This window comes from Mesocricetus auratus, unplaced genomic scaffold (assembly GCF_017639785.1).
Source record: "Mesocricetus auratus isolate SY011 unplaced genomic scaffold, BCM_Maur_2.0 Super-Scaffold_100003, whole genome shotgun sequence".
Lineage (NCBI taxonomy): Eukaryota > Metazoa > Chordata > Mammalia > Rodentia > Cricetidae > Mesocricetus > Mesocricetus auratus.
In genome coordinates, this window is record NW_024429188.1 from 85551877 (window position 1) to 85579752 (window position 27876).

General features: G+C 41.2%; 1 long non-coding RNA gene across 3 annotated transcripts; it reads left to right on the forward strand.

Moving 5' to 3' along the window:
* The first annotated feature begins 465 nt into the window (after window positions 1–465).
* Window positions 466–27722, forward strand: LOC110339548. 3 transcript variants are annotated; one of them, XR_005876849.1, is made up of 7 exons: window positions 466–873; window positions 1884–1937; window positions 2613–2669; window positions 14101–14200; window positions 25112–25166; window positions 25529–25626; window positions 27410–27722. It is a non-coding gene; the product is annotated as an uncharacterized LOC110339548 (long non-coding RNA). The 3 variants fall into 3 exon arrangements; XR_005876850.1 differs by lacking the exons at window positions 1884–1937; window positions 2613–2669 and having other exon boundaries at window positions 476–873; XR_002381608.2 differs by lacking the exons at window positions 466–873; window positions 1884–1937 and having other exon boundaries at window positions 2511–2669.
* The last annotated feature ends 154 nt before the right edge of the window (window positions 27723–27876 follow it).

Here is a 27876-nt window from a genome sequence, read left to right on the forward strand (position 1 = left end):
TTTGGGAGGGTGGAGAATAGGACTCCTCTTCCCAAGGCATTTCAATTTACAATTTGTTTTCTCTTAAGACCCAAAATATTTAGATTTTTTTCTTTGTTTTTGTTTAACTCTTGGTGAAATAGCAATAAACAAATTTGTAACTTGAGTGATAAAATCCATCCACAGAAGCAGAAGTTTCTGGGCAATGAGCAGGTTTACTGGCCTGGCTAACTGAATCTTGGTGAAAATGAGCCTCCTTAGGTCACTGCCTCCCTGGAGCTAATTCCTACTGAATGCACCACAGATAAAGAGTGCAGGAAAGCAAGACCCTCCCCCATGGCCGATTTCTGTTCAGTCTGCTCATATTCGCCCATTTAAAAATATTTCGTTTTTCGGTTCTAACCGGAAAACTGAGTTTCAGGAGCCTGGGTAATGGACACGTTTTCCACTCAGCAGATTTTGCAGGCTCTCAGCACGAACAACTGCATGAGCTGTGTCCCCGGGAACACAGAGTGTGGAGCCCTGCAAGTGTCCACATCCCTGCCCCTTCAGGTCCCTCAGCCAGGTTCTCTGGCCTAGGGTCTGCTCGTCTTCTCGTTCCGAGTGGAAAGCTACTCTCTAGAATTCTCCAGGCAAGTTTTTCAGAAAATATACCTTAGCGAGCACACTCAGACTGAAGATGCTCGCTGACCCGGGAGGTCACTGTTAGGAGCAAGGTTCGCCAGGAGCTTACCGAACCCGGAGCTCGCTTGCCGCGGCAGCCATTACTGCAGGATCCTTCCCGTTTTCGGCAAAGCCTTGACTCCTGGGCAAGAGGAGCCTTGGTCGCTGCCTGCTAGTCTAGGGGCATTGAAATATCCCGGATCAAACTATGTCCCTGTGTTTGCCGAAAAGGTAAGGCAAAAAATGGATTGCGAAAATTATGAGGCAGAGATGGGGAGAAAGGGACTTTGAATTCATTTGCTGTGGTCTCCCTCCCAGAGGGAGGGATGAGCTGCACTAGCCCATTCTGCCTGCTTTCAAGGGCACAGGATTTTAGCTTGGGGTGTGCAGGCAAGTAATCGTACACTCTATCATGCTGCATAGCAATACTGCTTTGGTTTTCGATGAGTTTGGGCAGTAGCAGGTTTTCTGGCTAAACTGTCTCAAAGTGCTTGGAGATGTCCCTCCCTTGGTCTCTGAGCTTCTCTGGGGCCAGTTCCTACTGAAGACACAAGAGACAAAGGAGAAAGTACAGGAACCAGTCTAGAGCTTGCACAGCCTCCAGCAGTATCGCTTTTATCTCCAGCAGCCACATGTCCACTCAATTTTATAACATTCCGTTTTAAGTGTTTTAAACTTTCCCGAGCCAGGACAATGGAGAGACTTGCTGCTAAGGATATTCAGCAGGAGCTCAGCACAACCAACCTCTTGGGCTGAGTCTCTGCCTCCACAGAGTGTGGCAGCTTCACTTTCAAAATCCACATATCCATTTACCTTCCTGTCCCTCAAACAGTGTCCTCTGGCCACGGGGTACTTTTTCAGGCCACCCCTTAGAAAGGCAGTCTCCTATAAACTTTTATTAAGCTGACCAAAACCTCAGTGCAACCCCCAAACTGAAGAAGCTGATTGACCTAGGAGGTTCTCTTAGGAGGAAGGTTCGTCAGGAACTTACCTTGTCTGGCGATAGCTTCTTGCGGTAGCCATACTGCAGGATCCCTCCCATTTGTGCCAAAGAACTGCCTCCAGGAAAAAAAGGAAAACGAAAACAGCTGAAACCAGGGGCTAGGCTAGGAACATGCCAATACCCTGGGATTAAAAACATTGTCCTGTGATTGCCAAAAAGGCGAGGAGTAAAATGGCTTGAGGCAGTCTTCTGGGAGATTTTGAGATCTTATAGTAATGGTTTCTTTGTGGTCTTAAAGAAATGGATGCCTGGAAGAAGCTTCACACTGGAGCGATCACCTCTGCCCCTAGTGGTGAGTCTGCAGTTTCCCACTTTAAATTAAGGGTAATTTCCCCTTACTCCCAAAGAGGTCTGCATTTTCTGGGGTTTGATTTTCATTGCATGCTAAAAGCATGTGGGGAAATGGATGTTGGAAATTTATTTGGAGTGTTATCTTCCCTACCCTAGAGGGACTTTGAAGATCAGCAGATCATCGTATCTGTTTTAGTAGGCATACAGATTAAGTTTGAGATAGCCAGGTGCCTGAAATCTCATCCCTGCAGACTGCACAGGAGTACCTCATTGGCTTTCTGATAGCAAGTTTCCTGTTGCTAAGAACAGCAGGCTGAATAAAATTGATATATGGAAACTCCAAATTGAACAGATGGGAAAAATATAGCCCATGGCGGCCTTTTTCAAATAGTAATGCCCAAAGTTTACTATTCCCATGTTTGGCGTTGTACTCACTGGTTTTCTATCACCTAGACACAGGCAGAGTCATCAGAATGGTGGTTCAGAACATTCCTCCATGAGACCCACCCAAAAGCATTTAGTCAATTAGTGGTCAATGAGGGAGGTTCCACCCTTTGGTGGGTGGTATTAGTTCCCCGGTGGGGGTCATAGGTTCTATAAGAAACCTGGGCAAGTTAGGGAATCAAGCCAGTAAGTAGCAGCCCTCCATTGACTCTGCATCACCTCATGACTCCAGGATCCTGCTCTGCCTGTGTTGCTGCTGTCCTTTGGAGATGAACAACAATACGGATGTGTAAGCTGAATAAACCTCAACTTGCTTTTAGATCATGGTATTTTATTGCAACAATAGAAACCCCTGCCCAGGCAGGCCTTAGGGGAGGGCCCAGCCCTTGGTGTGTGGTACTAGTCCAGGGTTGAGGTCCTGGATTCTCTAAGAAACCTGGATAAGCAACTTGAGTGATGCAAGCCAGTAAGCAGCACACCTTCTTTTCCTACTTGTCAACTCCTGCCGTTTTGATCTCCTACTCTAAGTTCCTTCAAAGATGATATGGCAGTGCACAACTTCTTTTGCACTTTGCTCTTTGGTCATGGTGTTTCATTGCAGCAATAGAAATCTTAACTAAGTTTGGTCTTGATTGCTTCCTGTACAGGTGCAAAGCAGGTAACCAAGACCAACCACTCCCATTCTGCCCTGCAAACCCTGGTCAATGGTTCTCAACGTTCCTAATGCTGTGACCCTGAAACATAATCCTCAGGCTGTGGTGACACCCAGCCATAAATTTATTTTTCACTACTTCATAAATGTAATGTTGCTGCTATTATGAATACTAATGTCAATATCTGATATGAACCCCTTAAATGTTCGTTATACAGAGCTTGAGAACCCTTGCCCTATGCAGTGGTGTGAGAGTCTTCTCTGCCTGTCCACAGTCCCTTGGTGACTGTGGGACATGAGAGTTTCCAGAGAGGACCATAGACAGTAATGTTCGCCATGCACATCCCTGCTATGCTGCAAAGCCTCCTTTCCTTGCAACACGTCCACCTCCTCTAGCAATGCAATCAGTGAGTAAGTGAATGTGGTTACCTGCAACTTATACAGGAACAGGGAAATAACCATTGGAGACACCACTTAGGCCTCTAAACCTCTACACTCTTAGAGGCCTGAAACATTCCCTCTTGGGCCTTATGAAGGGAGGGAGATAGGTACAAATGTATATACAATGTCTGCCCTGAGTCCCCTGTAAATGTTCCCCTATTTGGCTACTCAACAATTGATCCCAAAGCCTTTATTGCTTCTAATGATATTTGTCCATGATTGTAGTCCCAGCCCTTGTAAGGTGGGGATGTGAGGATCTCAAGTTACCTGCTACAGGGAGTAGATCCTAGACTTTTATGAGAAAAAAATCTCTAGTTGTGTTAAGTTTGCCCTTTAAAATATTTCATTCATATTTCCCTTCCTCAAACTTTTCCCACAGTCTTCCTTTCCTATGCAAACACCTGTATATTGTTTGCCTCTAGGACCAAAGAGAATTTCAATAACATGCACTAAGAAAGCAAAACAAGGAAACACACAAATATGATGCCTATGATGTTTGCTGGAGTTGTATCACAATTCTTGAGTATGAGTATGCCACCTCCTGGGGAATATGGCTGATATACAGAATTACCTCTCTTGGATATATTGTTACCATGAGGCCCTGCCTGACCTCGAAATCTAACATTTTCTTGCCTCTGATTCCATGTAGATATATTATTTGTATTTAACACCATGTCTAGCATGACCTGTTGGCTCTTTTTTATTTCCACTATTGTCAGATACTTTGGTAACCTATTTTTTTATTTCATAAAGTTTCTGAGTAAAACCTTGCAAGTACATTAAATGACACACCCCCAATATAAGGAGACCTGAGCTATAGAAATGTCACATAGAGGAGCCACCCTAAAGCCTTGAAATTTCACACTGAATTTTATACAGTCACAACTGAAGATTTTTCATCCACCCATCCTTCACTAAACATGAAACATTTGAAAACAGACTAGAAAAACAATTCTTCTTGTGCTTCTTTCACAGCTCGTGTAGACCACAGGCACTAATTGTTTCCTTGCCCTGTTACGTCAGAGTTTCCTGTTGTCTATTAAACATTTTTTGTGTACACACAGGTAAATCTGTTTCAATGCACATGCATGTCATTGACTAGATTGTGCATTTAAGGGATATAACATCCAATTACTCTCTTTCTAAGATTATTACAACTTAGGTAAGGTCATATTTGCAAGCCTATCCATTTGGCAGCCAACTTCACGATTTTAGGTTTCCTAGATCTTAAACAAATGTAAGCTACAGGAAAATGGGTGTTCTTTCCTAATGAAAAACACCACTTTACAAAAGTATTACAATATCATCCATGCCAATGCTCTGCTTGGGGACAGTTAAAGAAAAAGCCGTAGAGTAAATCCACCAGCAGGTTTTTATAAAATGTTTTGTAATGAATGTAATTCATAGCTTTAGAAATTTTTTTGGGTGGGAGGACATCTCTTCCCCAACACCTTTTAGTTTACAAATCGTTTCAAAGACTCAAAATCGTTTAGAATTTTTCTTTGTTGCTGTTTTTCTCTTGGTGAAATAGCAATAAACAAATTTGTAACTTGAGTGATAAAATCCTACACAGAAGCAGACGTTTCTGGGCAGTGAGCAGGTTTACTGGCCAGGCTAACTGAACCTTGGTGAAAACGAGCCTCCCTAGGTCACTGCCTCCCTGGAGCTAATTCCTACTGAATGCACCACAGATAAAGAGAGTGCAGGAAAGCAAGACCCTCCCCCATGGCCGATTTTCTGTTCAGTCGGCTCATATTCGCCCATTTAAAAATATTTCGTTTTTTGTTTCTAACCGGAAGACTGAGTTTCAGGAGCCTGGGTAATGGACACATTCTCCACTCAGCAGATTTCACAGGCGCTCAGTATGAACAACTGCATGAGCTGTGTCCCGAGGTCCAGAGAGTGTGGGGCACTGCAAGTGTCCACATCCCTGCAACTTCCTGTCCCTCAGCCAGGTCCTCTAGCCAAGGGGCCACTAGTCTTCTCATTGCGAGTGGAAAGACACTCTCTAGGATTCTCTAGGCAAGTTGTTCAGATTATGTACCTCAGGGAGCACCCTCAGACTGAAGATGCTTGTTGACCTCGGAGGTCTCTGTTAAGAGCAAGGGTTCCCCAGGAGCTCACTGAACCTGGAGCTTGCTTGCTGAGGCAGCCTTTACTGCAGGATCCATCCCGTTTTTCGTCAAAGCCTTGACTCCTGGGCAAGAGGAGCCTTGGTAGCTGAATGCTAGTCTAGGGGCATTGAAGTACCCCGGATCAAACTATGTCCCCGTTTTTGCCGAAAAGGTAATGCAAAAAAGTGCTTGCAAAATTTATGAGGCAGAGATGGGGTGATAGGGACTGTGAATTTGTTTGCTGTGGTCTCCCTACTGGAGGGAGGGGTGAGCTGCTCCAGCACCTTCTGCCTGCTTTAGAGGGCACAGGATTTAAGCTTGGTATGTCCAGGCACATAACCACCCATGCTAGCATGGAGCACAGCAGGAGCGCTTTGGTTTCGATGGGTTTGCCCAGTAGCAAGTTTTCTGGCTAAACTGTCTCAAAGTGCTTGGAGATGTGCCTCCCTTAGTCTCTGAGTTTCTCTGGGGCCAGTTCCTACTGAAGGCACAAGAGATGAAGCACAAAGGACAGTAACCAGGCTAGGGCTTGCACAGCCTCCATTAGTATCGATTTTATCTCCAGGAGCCAAATGTCCAGTCATTTTTTAAACGATATGACCATATTTATTTGATTCCGGTGTTCTTTGGTTGGTTTAGCCTATACAAATCAATAAGTATCTTTACCACATAAATAAATGTAAGGACAGACATTGCATTATCATCTCAGCTGGTGGACAAAAACGTCTGACAAAGTTCTACATCCATTCATAAAAGAGACAATGGGGATGTAGAACGTGTCTCAATACAGTAAGACTCACAGCAAACAAAATATACTAAACAGCATTTTCTCTAAAATGTGTAGCAAGACAAGGCTGCCCCGTCTCTCCATTCTTGTTTAATATAGTATTTGAGTTCTTAACTAGGACAATAAACCTTACTTTAGTCTTTTTTAAATTTATTTCAGTTTAAATTTAGATAAGAAACAAGGTTGCTTCACAAGTCAGTTCCAGGTCCCTCTCCCTTTCCCTCCTTTCCTCCCGTGCCCTTCCCCCAGCCCACCATTATCCCCTCATTTCCCCAGGGAGGGTGAAGCCCTCCATGGGGGTGTTCATAGTCTGTCATTTCGTACAGGGCATGGCCTAGACCCTCCCCCAAGAGTTCAGGGTGAGAGTGCACCTCATATTGTTGGATGAAAACAGACATACAGATGTGTGAAGTAGAGAACCTACAAATAAACGCATACAGCTATTGTCACTTCATGTTTGACAAACATGTAAAAGGCATACATCAGAGACATATAGTTGCATTGACAAATGCTTCTGAAAAAATGGATTCCTACATGGAAGTTAATGAAATTTGATATGAATTTTATCTTGCACAAAATCAATTCAAAGTGGATCAAATGCCTTATTACAAGACCCCAAACTTTGGAAATTCTAGAGGAAACATGAATAAGGCTTAGGAAAGAATTTCCTGAATAGGAATCTAATAGGAAATACCATAAGAATTGTGCTTTATATAGTGAGTTCCAAATCAGCCAAGGCTACTTAGTGTGATCCTGTGTATATATTAAAAAATAATGAGAAAAATTCTTTGTCTAATCTAAGCGTTAGACAGGGAATTAACACCCAGGATATATAAGGACTTATAAAAATTAAATTAATATAAACCTATATACCAGTAAAAGAACAAATGTACTAATGATCTGGATAGACAGTTCTCAAAATAATGAATACAAATAGCCAAGAAATAGTGAAAAATGTGTTCAATATCCTTATCCAGGAAAATTCTTAATGAAAAATCTTTTGAGGTCTATCTTACCTCAGTCACTACAGCTATCATCAAGAAAATAAATGCCAAGAAATGCAAGCAAGGGAAATGAGAAATCAGAACCCATGTTAATTGCTGATAGGAATGTAAACAAAATCAGTATAGATATTCTTAGAAAAAGAAACTGATAATAGACTATTTCCCCACTCCGTGTGTGTGTGTGTGTGTGTGTGTGTGTGTGTGTGTGTGTGTGTGTGTGTGTAAGTCATGAAACTACAATGAGAAATGAGAAGAAAAGAAGCAGCTGATGAAATACATGCAATAAGAATGCAGAAAGGGACTAACTTGGAGAAAAATAGAAACCAAATGAAGGGGAGGAAGGCAGTGTTAAGTGGAAAAGGTAAGGACAGAGTATGACATACATGTTTGACACTGGAACTCATTGCTTTGTATGCTCACCAAAAACATTAATAAAAATATGTTACAGACATACAGCAAAATGAATACATGTATTTGAAAAATATCAAATGCTGAGCTGATCTCTACCATGCAAGTGTAAAAAAACAAGGAACTTTGATTGTGTTACCCAATAATAAAAGTTTAGCCAGAAAATATTAAGCTAGAATATTGAAAGAGGCCAACACTACAAGGCAATTTTCCAATATATCACTATTAAACGGATATGAACAAATGCCATACTAATTTATTGATCGTTTACAATCTACTTATTTCTAAGTTAGAATTTAATTAAAATGTACCTATGCAAATAAATGGCATCTAGCAATATCTATATCCATCTATCTATATGCATACATGTATATGTTTTATATATAGTTTTTTCTCAATATGTTTTTACTTAAATTAGAAACATGAATGCTTCACATGTCAATCCCAGCTCCCTCTCCCACCCCTCCTCCTTTGTTCCTCCACCAGCTCCCCCCAGGCTCCCACCCAATCCCCACAAGGGTGAGGCCATCCTTGGGGGGATCTCCAGAGTCTGTCATTTCATCCAGGGCAGGACCTAGGCCCTTCCCCATGTGTCCAGGCTGAGCGAGCATCCCTATATTTGGAATGGGCTCCCAAAGATCATTCATACACCGTGGTAAACATTGATCTACTACCCAAGGTCCTAGTCATTTCTGTGGCCTCCTCACTGATACTACATTTATGGATTGTGGATCAGTCCCCTGTTGGCCACTAATCCATCAGTCTGTGATTCAAGAGCTCCCCCTTATCCGGTCAGCTGTCTTTGTGGGTTCCATCATCATGGTCTTGACCCCTTTACTCATCACTCATCCATCTCTGTCACTGGGTTCCAGGAGTTCAGTTAGTGTTTACGGTGGGTATCTGTCTCTCCTTCCATCAGTCACTGGATGAAGGTTCTAGGTTGGCATATAAGGTAGTCATCAACCTTATCATCAAGGAGGGGCTATTAATGTAGTCTCTCCATTTAGTTTGCCAGTTGGTGTTATTCGTGTAGATCACTGGAGATCTCAGTAGTGTCAGCTCTCTCCTCAAAACTATAATGACTCCATGTATTATGGTGTCTCTCATCCTGCTTTCCTTTATTCTTATCTCGACTCAACTTTCCTACTCCTTCATGCCTGCTTCTCCCTTCCTCTTATCCCCCTCTCTATTTGCTGGTTCCCTCTCCCCTCCTCCGATGTTCCCAATCTGCTCAGGAGATCTTGCCTCATTCCATTTCTCTGGGGTATCATGCATCCTCTTGGAAACCTCCCTGTTTTCCAGACTCAATGGCACTGGGATTGTAGGCTGACACTCCCCTGATCCATATCTAAAATCCATATATGAGTGAGTACATACCATGTTTGTCTTTTTGTGTATGGGTTACCTCACTCAGGATGGTTTCCTCTAGTGCCATCCATTTGCCTGCAAATTTCAAGATTCCATTTTTTTCCGCTGAATAGTACTCCATTGTGTAAATGTAACACATTTTCTCTATCCACTCTTCAGTTGTGGGACATCTAGGTTGCTTCCAGGATCTACCTATTACATATAATGCTGCTATGAACATAGTGGAACGAACAGACATGCTTGTTGTGTGAATGGGCATCTTTTGGGTATATGCCTAAGAGTGGAATTGCTGGGTCTTGTGGTAGACTGAGTCCCATTTTCCTGAGGAATCTCCATACTGATTTCCATAGTGGCTGTAGGAGTTGGCACTCCCACTGACAGTGGAGGAGTGTTCTCCTTTCTCCACATCCTCTCCAGCATAAACTGTCATTGGTGTTTTTGATTTTAGCCATTCTGACAGGAGTAAGAATTTGCATTTCCCTAATGGATAATGATTTCTCAAGTGTCTCTCAGCCATTTTATACTCCTCTATTGAGAATTCTCTATTTAGTTCAGTTCCCTACATTTTAATTGGATCCTTTGGTGTTTTGGAGACTTGCTTCTTGAGTTCTTTGTAAATTTTGGGGATCAGCCCTCTGTCAGATATGAGGTTAGTGAGTATCTTTTCCCAATCTCTGCGTTGCCTTTTTTCTTGCTGACTGTGTCCTTTGCCTTACAGAAGCTTCTCAGTTTCAGGAGGTCCCATTTATTAATTGTCGATCTCAGTGTTTATGCTACTGGTGTTATGTACAGGAAGCGGTATCCTGTACCAATTCGTTCAAGGGTACCTCCCACTTTCTCTTTTAACAGGTACAGTGTGGCTGGATTTATGTTGAGGTCTTTTATACTATTAGACTTAAGTTTGGTGCATGGTGATAGACATGGATCTATCTGCAGTCTTCTACATGCCCATATCCAGTTATGCCAGCACCATTTGTTGAAAATGCTATCTTTTTTCCATTGTATAATTTTAGCTACTTTGTCGAAAATCAAGCATTCATAGGTTTGTGGATTAATCTCAGGGATTTCAATTTGATTCCATTGGTCTACCTGTGTATTTTTGTGCCAATACCAAGCTGTTTTCAGGATTATGGCTCTATATTAGAGGTTGAAGTCAGGGATGGTGATGCCTCCAGACATTGCTTTGTTGAGCAGGGTTGTCTGGGCTATCCCGGTTTTTATGTTTTTCCATATAAAGGTCAGAATTGTTCTTTCAAGGTCTGTGGAGAATTGTACTGAGGTTTTGATGGGGATTGCATTGAATCTGTAGATTGCTATTGACAGGATTGCCATTTTTACTACATTGATCCTACCTATCCAAGAGCATGGAAAATCTTTCCATTTCCTGGTGTCTTCTTTAATTTCTTGCTTTAAAGACTCAAAGTTCTTTTGATACAGGTATTTCACTTGTTTGGTTAGCTTTACCCCCAGGTATTTTATGTTGTTTGTGGCAATTGTAAAGGTTGATGTCTCTCTGATTTTTTTCTTGGCCATTTTATCGTCTGTATATAGTAGGGCTACTGATTTTCTTGAGCTGATCTTGTATCTTGCCACTTTGCTGAAGCTGTTTATCAGCTGTAAGAGTTCCCTGGTAGAATTTTTTGGGTCACTTATATAAACTATCATATCATCTCCAAATAGTGAAAGTTTTACCTCTTCCTTTTTGATTTGTATCCCCTTCATCTCCTTTTTTGTCTTATTGCTTTTGGCTAGAATTTCAAGTACAATATTGAAGAGGTATGGGGAAAGGGAAGAGCCTTGCCTTGTTCCTGATCTTAGAGGAATTGTGTTGAGTTTCTGTCAATTTAGTTTGATGTTGGCTGTTGGTTTGCTGTATATAGCTTTTATCATGTTTAGGTATGTTCCTGTTATCCCTGATCTCTCCAAGACCTATATCATGAATGGGTGTTGGGTTTTATCAAAGGCCTTTTCATCATCTAGTGAGATGATCATGCGATTTTTGTTTCTCAGTTTGTTTATATAGTGGATTACATTGATGGATTTTCATATGTTGAAACATACCTGCTTCCCTGGAATGAAGCCTACTTGATCATGGTGGATGAGTTTTCTGATGTGTTCTTGGAATCGATTTGCCAGTATTTTATTGAGTATTTTTGCATCAATGTTCATGAGGAATATTGGTCTGAAGTTCTCTTTCTTAGTTGTGTCCATGTGATGTTTATCCAGAAAATTGTCCATTTGCTTTAAATTTTCAAATTTTGTGGAGTACAGCTTTTCAAATATGACCTGATGATTCTCTGGATTTCCTCACTTTCCATTGTTATGTCTCCCTTTTCATTTCTGATTTTGTTAATTTGCATGTTCATACTCTGCCATTTGGTAAGTTTGGATAAAGGTTTATCTATCTTTTTGATTTTCTCAAAGAACAAACTCTTTGTTACATTGATTCTTTGTATGGTTTTCCTAGTTTCTACTTTATTGATTTCAGCCTGAAATTTAATTATTTCTTGGCATCTGCTCCCCTGGGATGAGTTTGCTTCCTTTTGTTCTAGAGCTTTCAGTTGTGATGTTAATTCTCTAGTGTGACTATTCTCCAGTGTCTTCATGTGGGCACTTAATGCTCTGAACTTTCCTCTTAGCACTGCTTTCAAAATGTCACATAGGTTTGTGTATGTTCTGTCTTCATTCTCATTGAATTGCAGGAAGTCTTTAATTTCTTTTTTTATACCTTCTTTGATCCAGGAATGGTGCAATTGTGTGTTATTCAATTTCCATGAGTTTGCAGGGTTTCTGCAATTTGTGTTATTGTTAAATTCTAAATTTAAGGCATGATGGTCTGATAAGATACAGGGAGTTATTCCAATTTTTTGTATCTGTGTAGGCTTGCTATGTTGCCAAGTATGCGGTCGATTTTTGAGAAGGTTCCACATGGAGCTGAGAAGAAGGTATATTCTTTATTGTTTGGATAGATTGTTCTATAGATGTCTGTTAAGCCTAATTGGGTCATAACTTCTATTGGGTCCTTCGTATCCTTGTTAATTTTCTGTCTTGTGGTCCTGTCTAGTGGTGACAGTGGGGTGTTGAAGTCTCCCACTACAAGTGTGTGAGGTTTTATATGTGCTTTGAGTTTTAGTAATGTTTCTTTTATGAACATGAATGGCATATTTGGGGATAGATGTTCAGAATTGAGACTTCATATTGGTTGATTTCTCCTGTGATGAGTATGATGTTCCCTCCTTCATCTCTTTTGATTGATTTTAGTTTAAAATTTAATTTGTTAGATATTAGGATTGCTACCCCCGCTTGTTTCTTGGTTCCATTTGATTGGAAAATCTTTTCCCAGCCCTTAACTCTGAAATAACATATGTCTTTGAAGCTGAGGTGTGTTTCTTGTATGCAGCATAAGAATAAATTCTGTCTTCAAATCCACTCTGTTAACCTGTGTCTTTTTATGGGCTAGTTAATACCATTAATATTGAGGGAAATTAATGACCATTGATAGCTCATTCTTGTTTGTTTTGGAATGGTTGTTGTTGGTGGAATTGTATGTGGATTTCCTCTACTTTTTCTTTTGCCTGTTGGTAAAGTGCCTATGTTTTTCTGGCTTTCAGCGTTTCCATGGAGAAGTCAGGTGTAATTCTGATAGGTTTGCCTTTATATGTTACTTGGCCTTTTTCCCTAGCTGCTCATAATGTTCTTTCTTTATTTTGTATGTTTGGGGGTCTTGATTATTATGTGTCGAGGGGATTTTTTTTGGTCCACTCTGTTTGGTGTTCTGTATGCTTCTTGCACCTTCATTGGCATGTCTTTCTTTAGGTTGGGAAATTATTATTCTATCATTTTGTTGAATATGTTTTCTGCCCCTTTGAGTTGGGTTTCTTCACCTTCTTCTATACCTATTATTCTTAGCTTTGGCCTTTTCACAGTGTCCCATATTTCCTGGATATTTTATGTTAGGGATTTGTTGGGTTTAAAATTTTCTTTGGTCGATGAATCTAATTCTCCTAGTGTATCTTCCATCTTTTGTATTCTGTTGGTTATGCTTGCATCTGTAGTACCTGACCATTTTACCAACTTTTCTATTTCCAGAATTCCTTCAGACTGTGGTTTTTTATTGTTTCTATTTCAGATTTCAGCTCTTGCAGTGTTTGAATTGTTTCTTACAATTTTTGCTTTGTCTTTTGCTCCATTTCTTGAATGTTTTTTGGATTGTTTTTTTCTTCCATCTGTTTAAGGGATTTTCTCATATCCTCTTTGAGGGCCTCTATCATTTACATCAAGTTGGTTTTTATATCATTCTCTTCTGGTTCATTTGTGTTGGGGTGTTACTGTGATGTTGGTGTAGGGTCTCTGGACTCTGGCGGTGTCAAATTGGCTTTTCTTTTGCTCCTTGTGCTTTTATATTGTCTTCTTCCCATCTGTTCTTGCAGTGGGTTCCAGAGGGTACCTCTTCCTCTCCTGGTGGGTGTGGGACCAGGGTTCCTTTCTGGTGGGTGTAGGCAAGTCCACTGTTCTGGTAGCTCTCCACTTCCTGGTCTTGTGTGTGGAGAAATGGACTAGGATGCTGGGGTTCTTTGGACCCTACTGGGATGCATGGGAGCCCCAGTGGTAGACCCCAGGCACAGGAGTGTAGCCTGGAGACAGATCCTGATTGTCTTAGTCACATGGGTCACTCTGGTCCCGTGGGTCGATCAGGAAACTAGGGAGCATTGGCTTCTGCTGCTGGCATGGAATATGCCGTGGTAGACCCCAAGCACAGGCAACCAGTCTAGTCCTAGTTCTGTTGGTGGTGCAGGAACCTAGGGTACCTTGGTTTTCTCCACCACCAGGATGGAAGCCTCAGCGGAAGAGCCATTTCCAATCAATTTTAGTAAAAGGTGAAAGATTTATATGTTCTGAAGTGAAACCAGAGTATGTCCAATCAATTTTAAAATATTCCGTTTTAGATTCTAATTGTTCGTGATCTTTCCGCGATCCTGGACAATGGAGAGTGTTGCTACTTAGTATATTCAGCAGGAGCTCAGTACAACCAGCGTCGTGGGCTGAGTGAGTATCTGGCTCCAAAGGGTGTGGGACCCTCCCTTTAAGAATCCCAGAATCCCAGTACCTTCCTGTCTTTCAAACCATGTTTTGTGGCCACAGAACTACTCTTTCGGGCATCTCCATTAGAAAGCCACTCTCTTATATGCTTTCACCGAGCTGTCCTAAACCTCAGTGTGCATCCCCTAACTTAAGAATCTAGCTGACCCATGGGGTTTCTCTTAGGAAGGAGATTAGCCAGGATCTTACCTAACCCAAAGCTGGTGTCCCTGAGAGCCACAGTGCAGGATCCATCTATTTTGAGTCAAGGAGTCCTCAACAAGTTGCTATCATAATGGCATTGAGATGCCTAGGAATTAAAAACATTGCTCCATGTTAAATCCACTTGCAAGGCAGAGGCAGATATGTATCTGAATTCAAGGTCAGTCTAATTGGTTTGCATTGCAAATTCAAGGATAATCAAGATTACACAGAGAAACCCTGTCCTGAAAAATTAAAAAAATTAAAAGAGACCTTTTGGACATATGGGACACCTTTAGTCCTTTTGGTTTTGGTATATAAATTAAGTGGCCATTGTATGTTCTAAGTCCATCTTTGTTTGGTCTCCTCTGCCTGTGTGGATATCATGTCACTTTTGCTTTGTTTTGTTTTTGTTTTTGTTTTGAGACTGGAACTCACTCTGTAGGCCAGGCTGGCTTCAAACTCACAGAGATCTGCCTGTCCTGCCTCCCAAGTCCTGGGATTAATGTGTGTGCCATCGCTGCGAGGCAGGTACTGTCTTTTTATATTAGTGCCTACTGTCTGTTGGATTTGGATTTTCAAGTTCCATTGCAAGGATGAGAACCAAACTAAGTTCAGCCAAGTCATAGCATGCTGTAGTATACCCAGGAGTTCTATAAAGTAGACTATGGAGCTAAGTTGTCACCATGGTAACTCAGCAACCTTTGTAGAATCGAGAGGCCTGCCCTTGATGTGGGATGGCCAGATGATGGGTCATTTGACTTCCAACCTGCAGGAAATTCTTGCAGGTGGTTATGGAATCCTGGTCTCCCAGATCAGTTTCCTTACATCCACTGCTGGGTCTCTCTCTTTTGGGCCCCTCCCTGAATGAAGCTACCAAAATCCTAGTCAGTGTTCTGTCTTGTTTCTCATCAGGTTCTCTATTGTTAAATATACTTGCCAAGGGTGGTGGCACACATCTTTAATCCCAGGAGTCAGCAGTCTGAGGCAGGCAGATCTCTGTAAGTTCCAGGCCAGCCTGGCCTACAGAGTGAGTTCCAGGATAGCCAGGACTGTTACATAAAGAAACCCTGTCTTGAAACACACACACACACACACACACACACACACACACACGTTCTGAGCTATTTTTATTTCTAACAGCTATTATCTACTCATGCCTTCAAATACCTCTAATTTTTGTAAATTTCTGAGGATAACTGGGGTGAACTGGGTAACAAAAGCAATATTATAGCCCACTGGTTCTCTGGAGCATCTGGGTCAATGGCCATGAACTCCTAATATGCTGCTTTGAGACTCTCCAAGAACATGACAGGTGATTTCTGGCTTCTCTCGATTAACCCTGTAACTTTCTAGAGATTTTTAGGATTTAGCCACCCCTCTTATTCTGGTCAGGAGAGTCTGGCCAGAGAGGTCTAGTGACCCCTATCTTAATCAGTTTTAGGGTCCCAGTCTAGTAAGGTTGAGGGCAGTATTCATTTGGCCTTCATTTCTGTATCCAATCCCATAGTTCCTGTACACACAGCAGCTTTTCTGTCTTCTGTCATGATCCTGGCTTTCTGTTCAACACTAAAGAAGATACTCAGAAACTGCCTACAATCTGCCCAGATAGGCTAATGGGTGAAGAAAACACTCTCCAGTGATTTAATGAGGGCCCGGTTATTAAAACAGATAAAAAAAGCCCTGCTTAAGTTCATAAACACTTCAACCATCGTGCAAGAAACAAGACAGAACACTGACTAGGATTTTGGTAGCTTCATTCAGGGAGGGGCCCAAAGAAGCCAGAAATTCCATAGTTTTATTTTGATCTTAGCCATTCTGACAGATATAAAATGGAGTCTCAGAGTAGCTTTCATTGCATTTCCCTGATCGCTAAGGATGATGAAAATTTCTTTCTTTCTTGGCTGCTTGAGATTCTTCTGTTGAGAACTCTGTTTAGATATGCACTCCATTTTGAAATTTGAGTATTTGGTTTGTTGATGCCTACTTTCTTGAGTTTTTTTAAACATATTTTGGAGATCAGCCCTCTGTTAGATGTGGAATTGATGAAAATCTTTTCCCATTCTGTGAGCTGCCATTTTGTTCTTTTGACAGTGTCCTTTACCTTGCATATGTTTTTCAGTTTCATGAGGTCCCATTTATTAATTGTTGATCTTGGTGCCTGTACTATTGGTGCTCTGTTCAGGAGGTTGCCTTCTGTGCCAAAGAATTCAAGTCTGTTTCCCACTTTCTCTTCTATCAGGTTCAGTGCGTGTGCTTTTATGTTGCAGTCTTTGACTCACTTGAATATGAGTTTTGTGCATAGAGATACATACAGATCTATTTGCATTCTTCTACAAGCAGACTTCCAGTTGAACTAGCACCATTTGTTGAAGATGCCTTTTCCCCATTATATATTTCTGGCTTCTTTATCAAAAATCAGGTGTGCATAGGTGTGTGGATTTATGTCTGTGTCTTTGAGTCAATTTCATCGATCTTCTGTCTGTTGATTTTTTTTTTTTTGGTTTTTCGAGACAGGGTTTCTCTGTATTGTTTTTGGAGACTGTCCTGGAACTCGCTCGGTAGACCAGGCTGGCCTCGAACTCACAGAGATCTGCCTGCCTCTGCCTCCCAAGTGCTGGGATTAAAGCCATGTGCCACCAACACCCAGCCTCTTCTGTCTGTTTTTATGTGATTATAATTAGGTTTTTATTATTATAGCTCTATAGTGCAGCTTGGAATCAGGGATGGTGATACTTCCAGAAGTTCTTTTATTATATAGGATTGGTTTTAGCTATCCTGTGCCTTTTGGTTTTCCATATGAAATTGAAAATTGTTTTGTCAAGTCTGTAAAGAATCGTGTTGAAATATTGATGAGGATTACATTGAATCTATAGATTGTTTGATATAGGATCTCCATTTTTACTATGTTGATCCTACCTATCCAAGAGCATTGGAGAGCTTTCCATTTTCTGATACATTCTTCATTTTCTTTCTTCAAAGACTTGTCATACAAGTTTTTCACTTGTTTGGTTAGAATTACTCCAAGATATTTTATTTTTTGGCTATTATGAAGGTTGTTGTGTCTCTGGTTTCTTTATCTGCCTGTTTGTTTTTTGTATATAGGTGGGCTACTGATTATTTTTGAGTTAATCTTGTATCCAGCCACTTTACTTAGATGTTTAGCAGCTGCAGGAGTTCTCTGTTGGAATTTTGAGGGTAATTTATGTGTACTATCATATTATCTGTGAGTAATGATACTTTGACTTCTTCTTTCCAATTTGTATCTCCTTCTTCTACTTTAATTATCTTACTGTTCTACCTAGAATTTCGAGTAGTATATTGAATATATATGGAGAGAGTGGACAGCCTTGTCTTGTTCCTGATTTTAGTGGAATTGCTTTGAGTTTCTTTCCATTAACCTTTATGGGGAGGCAAGGGAAAGAAAATGACAGATACATGGACACAGAAAATCTGGGATCAAGTAGTCTGTTCTCTCTGATGGAAAAGTCATAGCACCCCAGAATATCAGTGTATTTATCATATACAGGTAACAAGAAGGTGGGATTATTGCATATATCTGCCTAAGGAGGCAGAGTTATTACCTAAAGATAAAGAAACAGGCAGGGTTACTGTATACAGCTGAACAAGGAAGCAGGTTTATCTAATCTTGGTGGGATCAGGTTCTATAGGGAAGATTCTTTTTTTCTTTTTTGGTTTTTACGAGACAGGGTTTCTCTGTATTGTTTTGGAGGCTGTCGGTCCAGCCTGGCCTTGAACTCACAGAGATCCGCCTGCCTCTGCCTCCTGAGTGCTGGGATTAAAGGTGTGTGCCACCACCGCCCAGCTAGGGAACAGTCTTTAGGCTATAAACATGGGGAGAAGAAGCTATAGGGAACAGTTTTCAACATATATTGTCAATATTTGCATTCAAACTCAAAGAAGGCTTTGCCATTCCTCATAACCTCATCTGGTGAAAGCTTTGCCACTCCCATGGGGCTGAGGCATCGGCCCCTGACCTGGCTGTCCTTTTATCAAATAATACTTAACTTGTTCCCTACAGTTAAATATTTTTTAAAGATTTATTTGTTTATTTTATGTATGAGTGCTCTATCTTCATGTATGACTTTACACCAGAAGAGGGCCTCAGAGCCCATTATAGATACCTGTGAACCACCATGTGGTTGATGAGAACTGAACTCAGGACCTCTGGAAGAACAGCCAGAGCTCTTAACCACTGAGCCATCTCTCCAGCCTGAAATATTTGTTTATAAAGGAGGAATTTCACTCATCTCATTATTTTAAAAGTGCAAATGAATGTTTAAAGGTTTATTTTTATTTATGTGTATGTACATGTGTTTGTGAGTGCACTCTACCTATGTGCAGTTTCCACAGAAGCTAGAAGACTACATAAGATCCACCCAGGCATGAGACATGGAGTTACAGGAGGCTGTGAGTTGCCCAACTTGGGCATTGGGAACTGAACTGCTGTTCTCTGAAGAGTAGCAGGTAGTCTAAACAATTGAGTCATCATCTCTCTAGTCCCAGATACTGATTTAAGTAAACCACTACTTGTATTTCTCATTTCTTGCAACTTGAAACAGAATGACATGAGAAACAACTGAAACAATGAGTCATTGTCATTTACAACCTAACTACAAAAGCTTACACCTGTCAACTGTAATACATGAATTTGAAGCAACCTGTGAACTGCCATGTTCACTTCTGTAAGATCTCGCTTGCCTGTTCAACCCACCATGTGGTTTTAGAGTATAAAATGAGAATGCAAATTGGATCCAAGACCGAGGCTTGGAGCTATCCTGGCTTGGCTTCACTAGTGAATATATCTCCTCCCTTTGGCTCTCACTGGTATTGGGTGCTTATTCCAGAAAGATTCCTGCACTGAAATCATGGGACTAGCAGAATAGCTCAGTCAGTATAGTGCTTGCCTCACAAGCATGAAGGCTAAAGTTTGACCCTTAGAACTCACCATGTATGAGCTGAATGCAGTGGTTTGTGCCTATCATCCTAGCACTGGCAAGGCTGGCCATTCATCCTAGTCAAAAATCATGGAGTTCCAGGTTCATTCAGACAACAAAGTAAGCAGGGGCCCTGAGGATGACATCCAAGGTTGTCTTCTGGCCTCAAGACACACACCTGCATATACATTTGTGCCTGTACACACTTGTAAACCATGTAAAAAAACAGGTGACGTAATTTGATATTTATTTATGTACAACTAGATAATGATAGACAATGGTGGTATAATATTCAATTATAAGAGGACTTGACTTTTTTGAGTATAAAGTTAATCTGTAGATGGGGAAATAGCTTTATATCCTATAATACAAAGTATGCTAAATGACAGTCTGTAGTAATAGTTGTACATTTAGTATTTATTGATGTTTAAATTGTTTTAAAGATTTAATGTTATTTTTTTAAACAGCAGGTGCTACCACTAATATAGGCTTATGATATAGTTAATAGTTGCCTTCTTATACTTTTTAAAAGATTTATTTATTTATTAAGAACACAACATCCTGCCTCCATGTACATTTATACATCAGAAGAGGGCACCAGATCTCTTTATGAATGGTTGTGAGGCACTATGTGGTTGCTGGGAATTGAATTCAGGACCTCTGGAAGAGCAGTCAGTGCTCTTCTGAGCCATCTCTCCAGCCCAGATTAAATGTTATTTTTATGTATATGAACGATTTACCTGAATGTCTGTGTACCACATGCACGTGCATGCATTGTGTCTATGGAGATTAAAAAGGACAAAGTATTCCCTACAATTGGAGTTACAGATGGATTTAAGTTGCTGTATAGGTACTGGGAACAAACCCAGATCCTCTGCAAGAACAAATGCTCTTAACCACTGAGCTATCTCTGCAGCCCCATCAATTTTAAAAGTACTTCTGTTCTTATGTTTTTAGAGTAGAAATGTGTCTTTGACTGGTGCCTGTCACAGCTGTGTGTACTCTAACATTCTTGGTTATGGTAGTCCAATTTCTCTAATAATTCTATTAATATATTGTGAAAGATAAAAACAAGAGTATGTAGTGTATGTGACATAAACCCATGAATTGGTAGGGCTTAAGTAGTAATGTAGCAATGTTTGATATAGCCTCGCAGGTAATCTTTTTTTCCCTTTTGGTTTTTTGAGAAAGTTTATTTGTGTAGCCATGGCTGTCGTAGAAGTAGCTCTGTAGACCAGACTGGCCTTGAACTCTACCTACCTCAGCCTCCTGAGTGCTGGGATTAAAGGCATGCACCATCACTGCACTGTTTGGGAATCTTATCTCCAAGTTTGAAGGTGAAAAGTCGCTAGAACAATTGTCTAAGGAAGATAATACACATGATCTTTGCATGTTTAGTATGTGTATTAAGACATACGGGAAATGGTATGTGTATTAAGACATACTGGGGAAATGATCCAGTGGGTAAAGTACTTGGTACCCAAGCATGAAGATGAGGGTTCAGATGCCCAGGACCCACATCCAATGTTGGGCAGGTGAGGCAGCCTGCCAATAATCCTAGCACTCAATAGGCAGAAACAGGAGATTCCCAGAGCAAACTGTCTACTTAGACTAGCTGGATTCAAGTAAGAGACCCTCTCTCAATAAATAAATGGAGAGTGATCTGCAATAACCTGCTATTGACAGCATACACAAGAGAAACAGTACACATACATGTATACATACCCAAAACATAATTATGCAAAATTTTAAAACAAATTCTGTACAAAAATGTCTGAAACTTACCCCTCAACATAAATAATCAGTTATAAAGAAAAATAAGTTAGAACTTGTGTTGTAGAGTCACAAAAGACAATCCTTACTACCTTTTGAATATAAATGTTTTTATAAATTTAGTATATAACCTTTGGATTTCCTGTTTGAATGAAATTATAGAACTCTGTCCTAATTTAGTTTTGATTATATACTTGCATGCATAAATTATTCAAATTTTATTTGGACTATTACAAATATATATATAATATATATATTTAGAATTTAGTTATTTTCCATAGCTAGAATTTTTAAATTATAAATCAACAAATTGTAATTATATCATTTTTGTGGCACAGAGTGATGTTACATATATGTAAAAATGTGGACTAATTAAATCAAAGTAAGCAGCATATCAATCATATCAATTTCTTCCAACTTTTGTAATGCAGACAACTAACATTTACTCTTTTTTTGGTAAGTGAGATGGCTCAGCAGATAAAAGTGCTTGCCACCAAGCCTGATGACCTGAGTTTCATTCCTGGTACTCAGAGGGTTGAAGGAGAGAACTGACTCCCAAAAGCTGTCCTCTGTGCCCTCACATAGTTGCATGTGTGTGCCTGGCACATAAAAATAAACTTAATAAAAATTTTAAGAATGCATTTTTAAAGCACTATTGTTGTTACTAAGGAAATTTACGTTCCCTTTTGGAGCCTTCTTCTCATTAATAAAAACTTGTTTAAAAGTCAGGTGTTGGTTGGCCATGCCTTTAATCCTAGCACTCAGGGAGACAGAGGCAGGTGGATCTCTGTGAGTTCGAGGCCATCCTGGTCTGCAGAGTGAGTTTCAGGACAGACTCTACAGTTACACAGAAAAACCCTGTTTCAAAAAGCCAAATCAAACAAACCAAAAAGAAGCTATTTAAAATGTACTCAGGACTGGCTTAGTTGTACACACCTTTAACCACGTGCTTGGGAGGCAGAACAGGTGGATCTCTTTGAGTTAAGAGACCAGCTTAAGCCGGGCGTTGGTGGCACACGCCTTTAATCCCAGCACTCGGGAGGCAGAGGCAGGCAGATCTCTGTGAGCTCGAGGCCAGGCTGGTCTACAGAGCGAGTTCCAGGACAGCCTCCAAAACAATACAGAGAAACCATGTCTCGAAAAACCAAAAAAAAAAAAAAAAGAGAGAGAGAGCGATACCAGCTTAGCCTACATAGTAAGTTCCAGGCTAGCCAGGGCTACACAATAAGACCCCGACTCAAAAAATGTAAATAAATTATAAGATAAATAAAATAAAATGTGCTCAGAAGGAAGCTCAATGACTAATAAGTCTGAAGGAAAAACAATAGATAAGCTGTCAATCCTGGCAGTGGTCTCTCATAACCTCCATTCTATTCCATGCTTTTAGGAGTAGTTCAGTCTATAAAATGTGACAGGGCAAAGGTCTCTCCATCTTGTCTCAGCTGAAATCACCTTTGGTTTAACCTGAAACTGACCTTTTATACAGCGCCCCATCCCACACTGTGAAAAGAATGTGGGAAAATCCCCAACCCTGTTCAAGAAACCTGAGTTGGAGATGCTCCAGCTAACTGCATGTTCTTGGCTTCTGTTAAATGCTTACTTCCTTTATTTCCCCCTGCAACCTCTAGCAAGGATATAGTTTTTCCGTGTTCTTTGTCTTGAAAATCTCCCTGTAAAATGTATTGCTCTGTGAGAAGTGTTTCTCTCCAGGCGGAAGTCACCAGCTGGCTTAATGCAGACTCCCAAAGACTGGCCATGTTGAGTGGTCTTTGGGTCTTTACCCTGAACAACAAACAACTGAGAACATATGGTATTTGTTATTTACTGTGCGCTAGTGCAATTTGCATGTCATAATACCCTCCAAGGCAACATTTCTCAGTCTATATAGCTAGGACTTTCCGTAGCATACTGAAGGGAAGTGATGAGTGCACATCCCTGACCTGTTCCTCATTGTACAGGAAAAGCTTTCATTTTTCACAACCGTGTACTAAGTTACCATTGGGCTTCTCATAAATGGACTTTATAATGTTGAGGTACTTAAATACTTGTGTAACCTACAGTAAGAACTGAACTGGATAGACCTGGCACTTGTTCTACACTTCAACTTTAAAATTCCTCATGTTCCCTGCACTTCAAGTTTAAAATCCCTTCTGTTGCCCCGCTTTGGATTGCAGCAGCTTGTAGCAGCAGTCTTTGTTTGTTTGCTTGTTTTAGGTTGTTAGACTCCTGAAGCCTATTTTCTGTCTCAGACTGATAGAAAAGAAAACGGGTGCCTTTAGGCTCTCCCTGCACTCCCATGATTGCTATGCTAAACTGGATTCAAATGTCCCCCTTACCTCCATTTTCCATGTAACTAGGATTATTTTTTACACTTTTTAAAAAAAATTTATTTCTTTTTTTTTTTATTTTCCAGTTTAAATTTAGATAAGAAACAAGGTTGTTTCACAAGTCAGTTCCAGGTCCCTCTCCCTTTCCCTCCCCTCCTCCCGTACCCTCCCCCAACCCCCCCCCGTTATCCCCTCATTCCCCCAGGGAGGGTGAGGCCCTCCATGGTGGTGTCCATAGTCTGTCATTTCATATAGGGGCAGGGCCTAGACCCTTCCCCAAGAGTTCAGGGTGAGAGTGCACCTCAAATACACTTTTTATTATATATTTAAATTAGAAACAAGCTGTCAGTCCCAGCTCCCTCTCCCTCCTCTCCATGCCCACTCCCTCCCTCCAATCCCCCCAGCCCCCCACCCAATCCCCATTCCATTCCCCAGGGAGGGTAAGGCCCTCCATGGGGGACCTCTAGAGTTCATCATTTACTTCTGGGGAGGGCCCAGGCCCTCCCAAAAGTGTCCAGATTGAGAAAGCATCCCTCATTGTGATATAGGTCCCCAAAGTCCATTTGTGTGACAGGGATAAATACTGATCTACTACCCAAAAACCCCATAGATTGCACGAGTCTCCTCACTGATACCCACATTCAGGGGGTCTGGATCAGTCCCATGCTGACCTCTCAGCCATCAGTCTGGGGTCCAAGATCTCCCCCTTGTTCAGGTCAGCTGTTTCTCTGGGATTCAAAAGTGCAGTCTTGACCCCTTTGCTCATCACTCCTCCCTCTCTGTCACTGGGTTCCAGGAGTTCAGTTCAGTGTTTAGCTGTGGGTGTCTGCCTCTGCTTCACTCTGTCACCGGATGGAGGTTCTAGGATGGTATGTAAGATAGTCGTCAAAATCATTATTAGGGCCAGAACCTGGAAGCAATCTAGATGTCAAGACTGGATAGAGAAACTGTGGTACATTTACACAGTGGAATACTATTCAGCAGAACAAAACAATGGAATCTTGAAATTTGCAGGCAAATGGATGGCACTATAAGAAACCATCCTGAGTGAGGTAACCCAGTTACAAAAAGAGAAACAATGTATGTACTTACTCCTATATGGATTTTAGACATGAATTGTGGGAGTGCCAGCATACAACTCCACTGCCAGAGAGTCGGGGAAACAGGAAGGACCCTAAGAGAGATATGCATGGTACCCCAGAGAAGGTGGAAGGAGGCAAGATCTCCTGAGCAGATTGGGAGCACGGGGTGGGGGAGGGGAAAGGGAGGCAGGAAAAAGAGAGGGAGACAAGAGGAAGGAAGAGGACAACATGGGGGAGCAGGAAAGTTGAGTTGGGGAAAGAATAGAGGAGAGCAGGATGAGAGATACCATAATAGAGGGAGTCATTATAGGTTTGAGGGGAGATCTGGCACTAGTGAGAACTCCAGAGATCTACAAGGATGACACCACCTGGCAAACCAAGCAGTAGTGGAGAGACTACTTTAAATACCCCTCCCTAATAATGATTTTGACGACTATCTTACACACCATCGTAGCTAGGATTATAAGTGCTCACTGAGTTCTGCTTTACTTATGATGAATCTGTAAACTGACTTGAATTTCTTTCCTTTTCCTTTAGATGTATACTCGATGACACAAAGCCTTTGTGGTTGATGATCGCTACTTGTTCTCAGGTCTGCAGTCAGTACACAGTCCTCTTTTTCTAAAGTGTCTCAGTTGACATATTTGGGTTTGCATCAGCCCTTACTATTTTTAAGGAGACAGAATCTTTTCCCATACCCATTCTAACCTAACTAAGAGCAATACTGGGGCTTTAATATGCTGATGAGCTACACCTTTCAACAGAGCCATTTACTCCAATTTTGCATATCATTGACAGCTTGCTAACCTCTGTGGGAGGTCTCAAGAAGGGAGCAGAGGAAGATATTCTGGTCTTTAGTCTTTAAGTTCTTTATCATTAAGAGTTAGACCCACTGAGCCATCTCACCAACCAGCATTTTTTCTTTTTCGTTTCTTTCTTTCTTTTATTTTTTAGTTTTGATTTTTTTTGAGACCAGATTTCTGTGTATAACAGCTCCAACAGTGCTGGAACTTGCTTTGTAGACAAGGCTCGAATTCACAGAGATCTGAAAGGTATGTGCGGCTACCACCCTGTACCAGCATGTTTTCTTAATTCTTTGAACTTTCATTTCATTGAGACCTCGCTCCTTTTTGCTCAAGAGCCATGTTCTTTTTTTAATGTACTTTCTCCAAATATGGGTACCCTCTCTAGAAAGGGAATGTAGCTAAGGCTGTAAGCCTTCCTTCCTCTGTGGGGGAGTAGAGACTTGGACTTTTGTAGTGCACCATGCCACAGATGCCCTGCAACCTACATGAACTTCATATGTGCATTACTTGTGTGCTGGCACCCACAGAGGCCAGAGGGGATTGGATGCCCTGGAACTGAAGTTACAGGCAATTGTGAGCCACCTGATGAAGGTGTGGGGAACTGAATCTAGGTTCTCTGCAAGAGCAGTAAGTGCTCTTTACCAGTACATGTCTCTTCAGCAAAGGGGTGTCTTTTATCCTTAGCTATAGGAATTACTGTCCTCATTATCTTTAGTCTTATCTGTGGTGAAGGAAGTAATCTTAAGAGCTGATCCATATGACTTTTTTCTTGTCACAAAGTGTGGGGGAGCTCTTTTAAAAGCAAGTCTGTATTCACTGTCTGTCTGAAAGTGTTGTTGCCACCATGCTAATAATAACTTCTGCTGGGCATTGGTTGGGCTCGCCTTTAATCCCATCACTTGGGAGGCAGTGGTAGGCGAATTTCTGTTAGTTCCAGGTCAGCCTTGTCTACAGACAGAGTTACAGGACAGACTCCAAAGCTACACAGGGAAACCCTGTCTCAAAATCCAAACCAAATCCAAACAAAACAAAAACAAAAAAACCCAAAGAATAACTTCTTCCAAAGAACAAATTTGGCCAGGGCCCCCACTCTAACAGGGAGATTTGATCTCAGCGGTGCTCCTGCTTGATTGGATTAAAGATAGATGAAGACAACCAATGTTTAGAGGAAGGGATAAGGTCTACCAACGTCATGTCTGTGATGGTCATAAAGATTGCTTCAATTTTATGTCATCACAGGTGGATCTTGTGCTGGGAAGATGGCTTAGAGGGTAAAAGGGATCACTATTTAAGCATTACGACCTGCCTTTCATCCTTGGCATTCATATGTGTGTGGTAGTACTCATCTGTAGCCCCACAGCTGGTAGAGCAAAGCCAGCAGGATCCCTAGAGTTCACCGGCCAGTTAGGTTACCCAACTAATGTCCACCAAGTTCAATGTGAGACTCAAAAAATAAGATGAAAAGTGTAATGGTTAAATGGCGGAAGGTAACCTAGGCCGGTTGGGGCCAAGGACACCACAAAGTCAACTCATGTAACAGAGCTCACGTGGGAGGTGTATGGGGGGAGTACAGAGGGGTCCTATGAGCAAGAGCCAAAGGAGAAGAGAATGGGGCAAGAAGGGCTTGCTTTTTATGAGGAGACACAGTGCATGTGCATAGAATGCTCTACTCAGTGGTACTGAGTGTCACATCTTGACTGCTGCTGTGTTCTGCTAGGTCCCCAAGTGCAGACTGGTGTAAAATGCCTGAATGCTAACAAAGTGATAAAGCAACCAGACATTAAACTCTGGCCTCCACATGTGCACACACTGGCATATATATATATATATATATATATATATATATATATATATATATATATATGTACCCTCACACACATGTGCATACACAAACACATGTACCACATTAGCGTATACCACCACCATCAAAACTAAGTTTGCAAACCCAAGGAAGCTACACTTAAACTTGAAGTCAAAGGGTACTTCTGAAGTGAGTACCACCTAATTACTAGTTTCTTTTACATTTCAGGAAGAATCGAGATACTATCCAGACTGCTTCTGATTATATTGATGCCGCTGCTCACCAAATAAATGAACGGATATGCTGATACTCTCAGTTTGTGTCTACAGAAGGACTATCTGAACAGGCCATCCCATTCAAGATTCCCTTTAGCAGACTCTAATAGACTATATGCTAGGCCATACAATTCCTAATTAGCAAAGGTGATAAGACAGGAGTCTCACTGTAATTAACACTAAACTTTCATTTTCCTCCCCTCCTCCCTCCCTATTTCTCTTCAAGGCAAAATCTTGCTCTGTTGTAGCCCAGCATGCCCCCCACCTCACCATGATCCTTCTCCTTCAGCCTTTCAAGTACGGGTATTACAGGCCTGTGCAACCATGCCTGACTTGGGGATGAATTTTCCTATCCTATCTTTCTGGTTTGCTCATCTGTTTTCTTTGCTTGCTTTTAAAGAGACCAGTATCTTGCTAGGT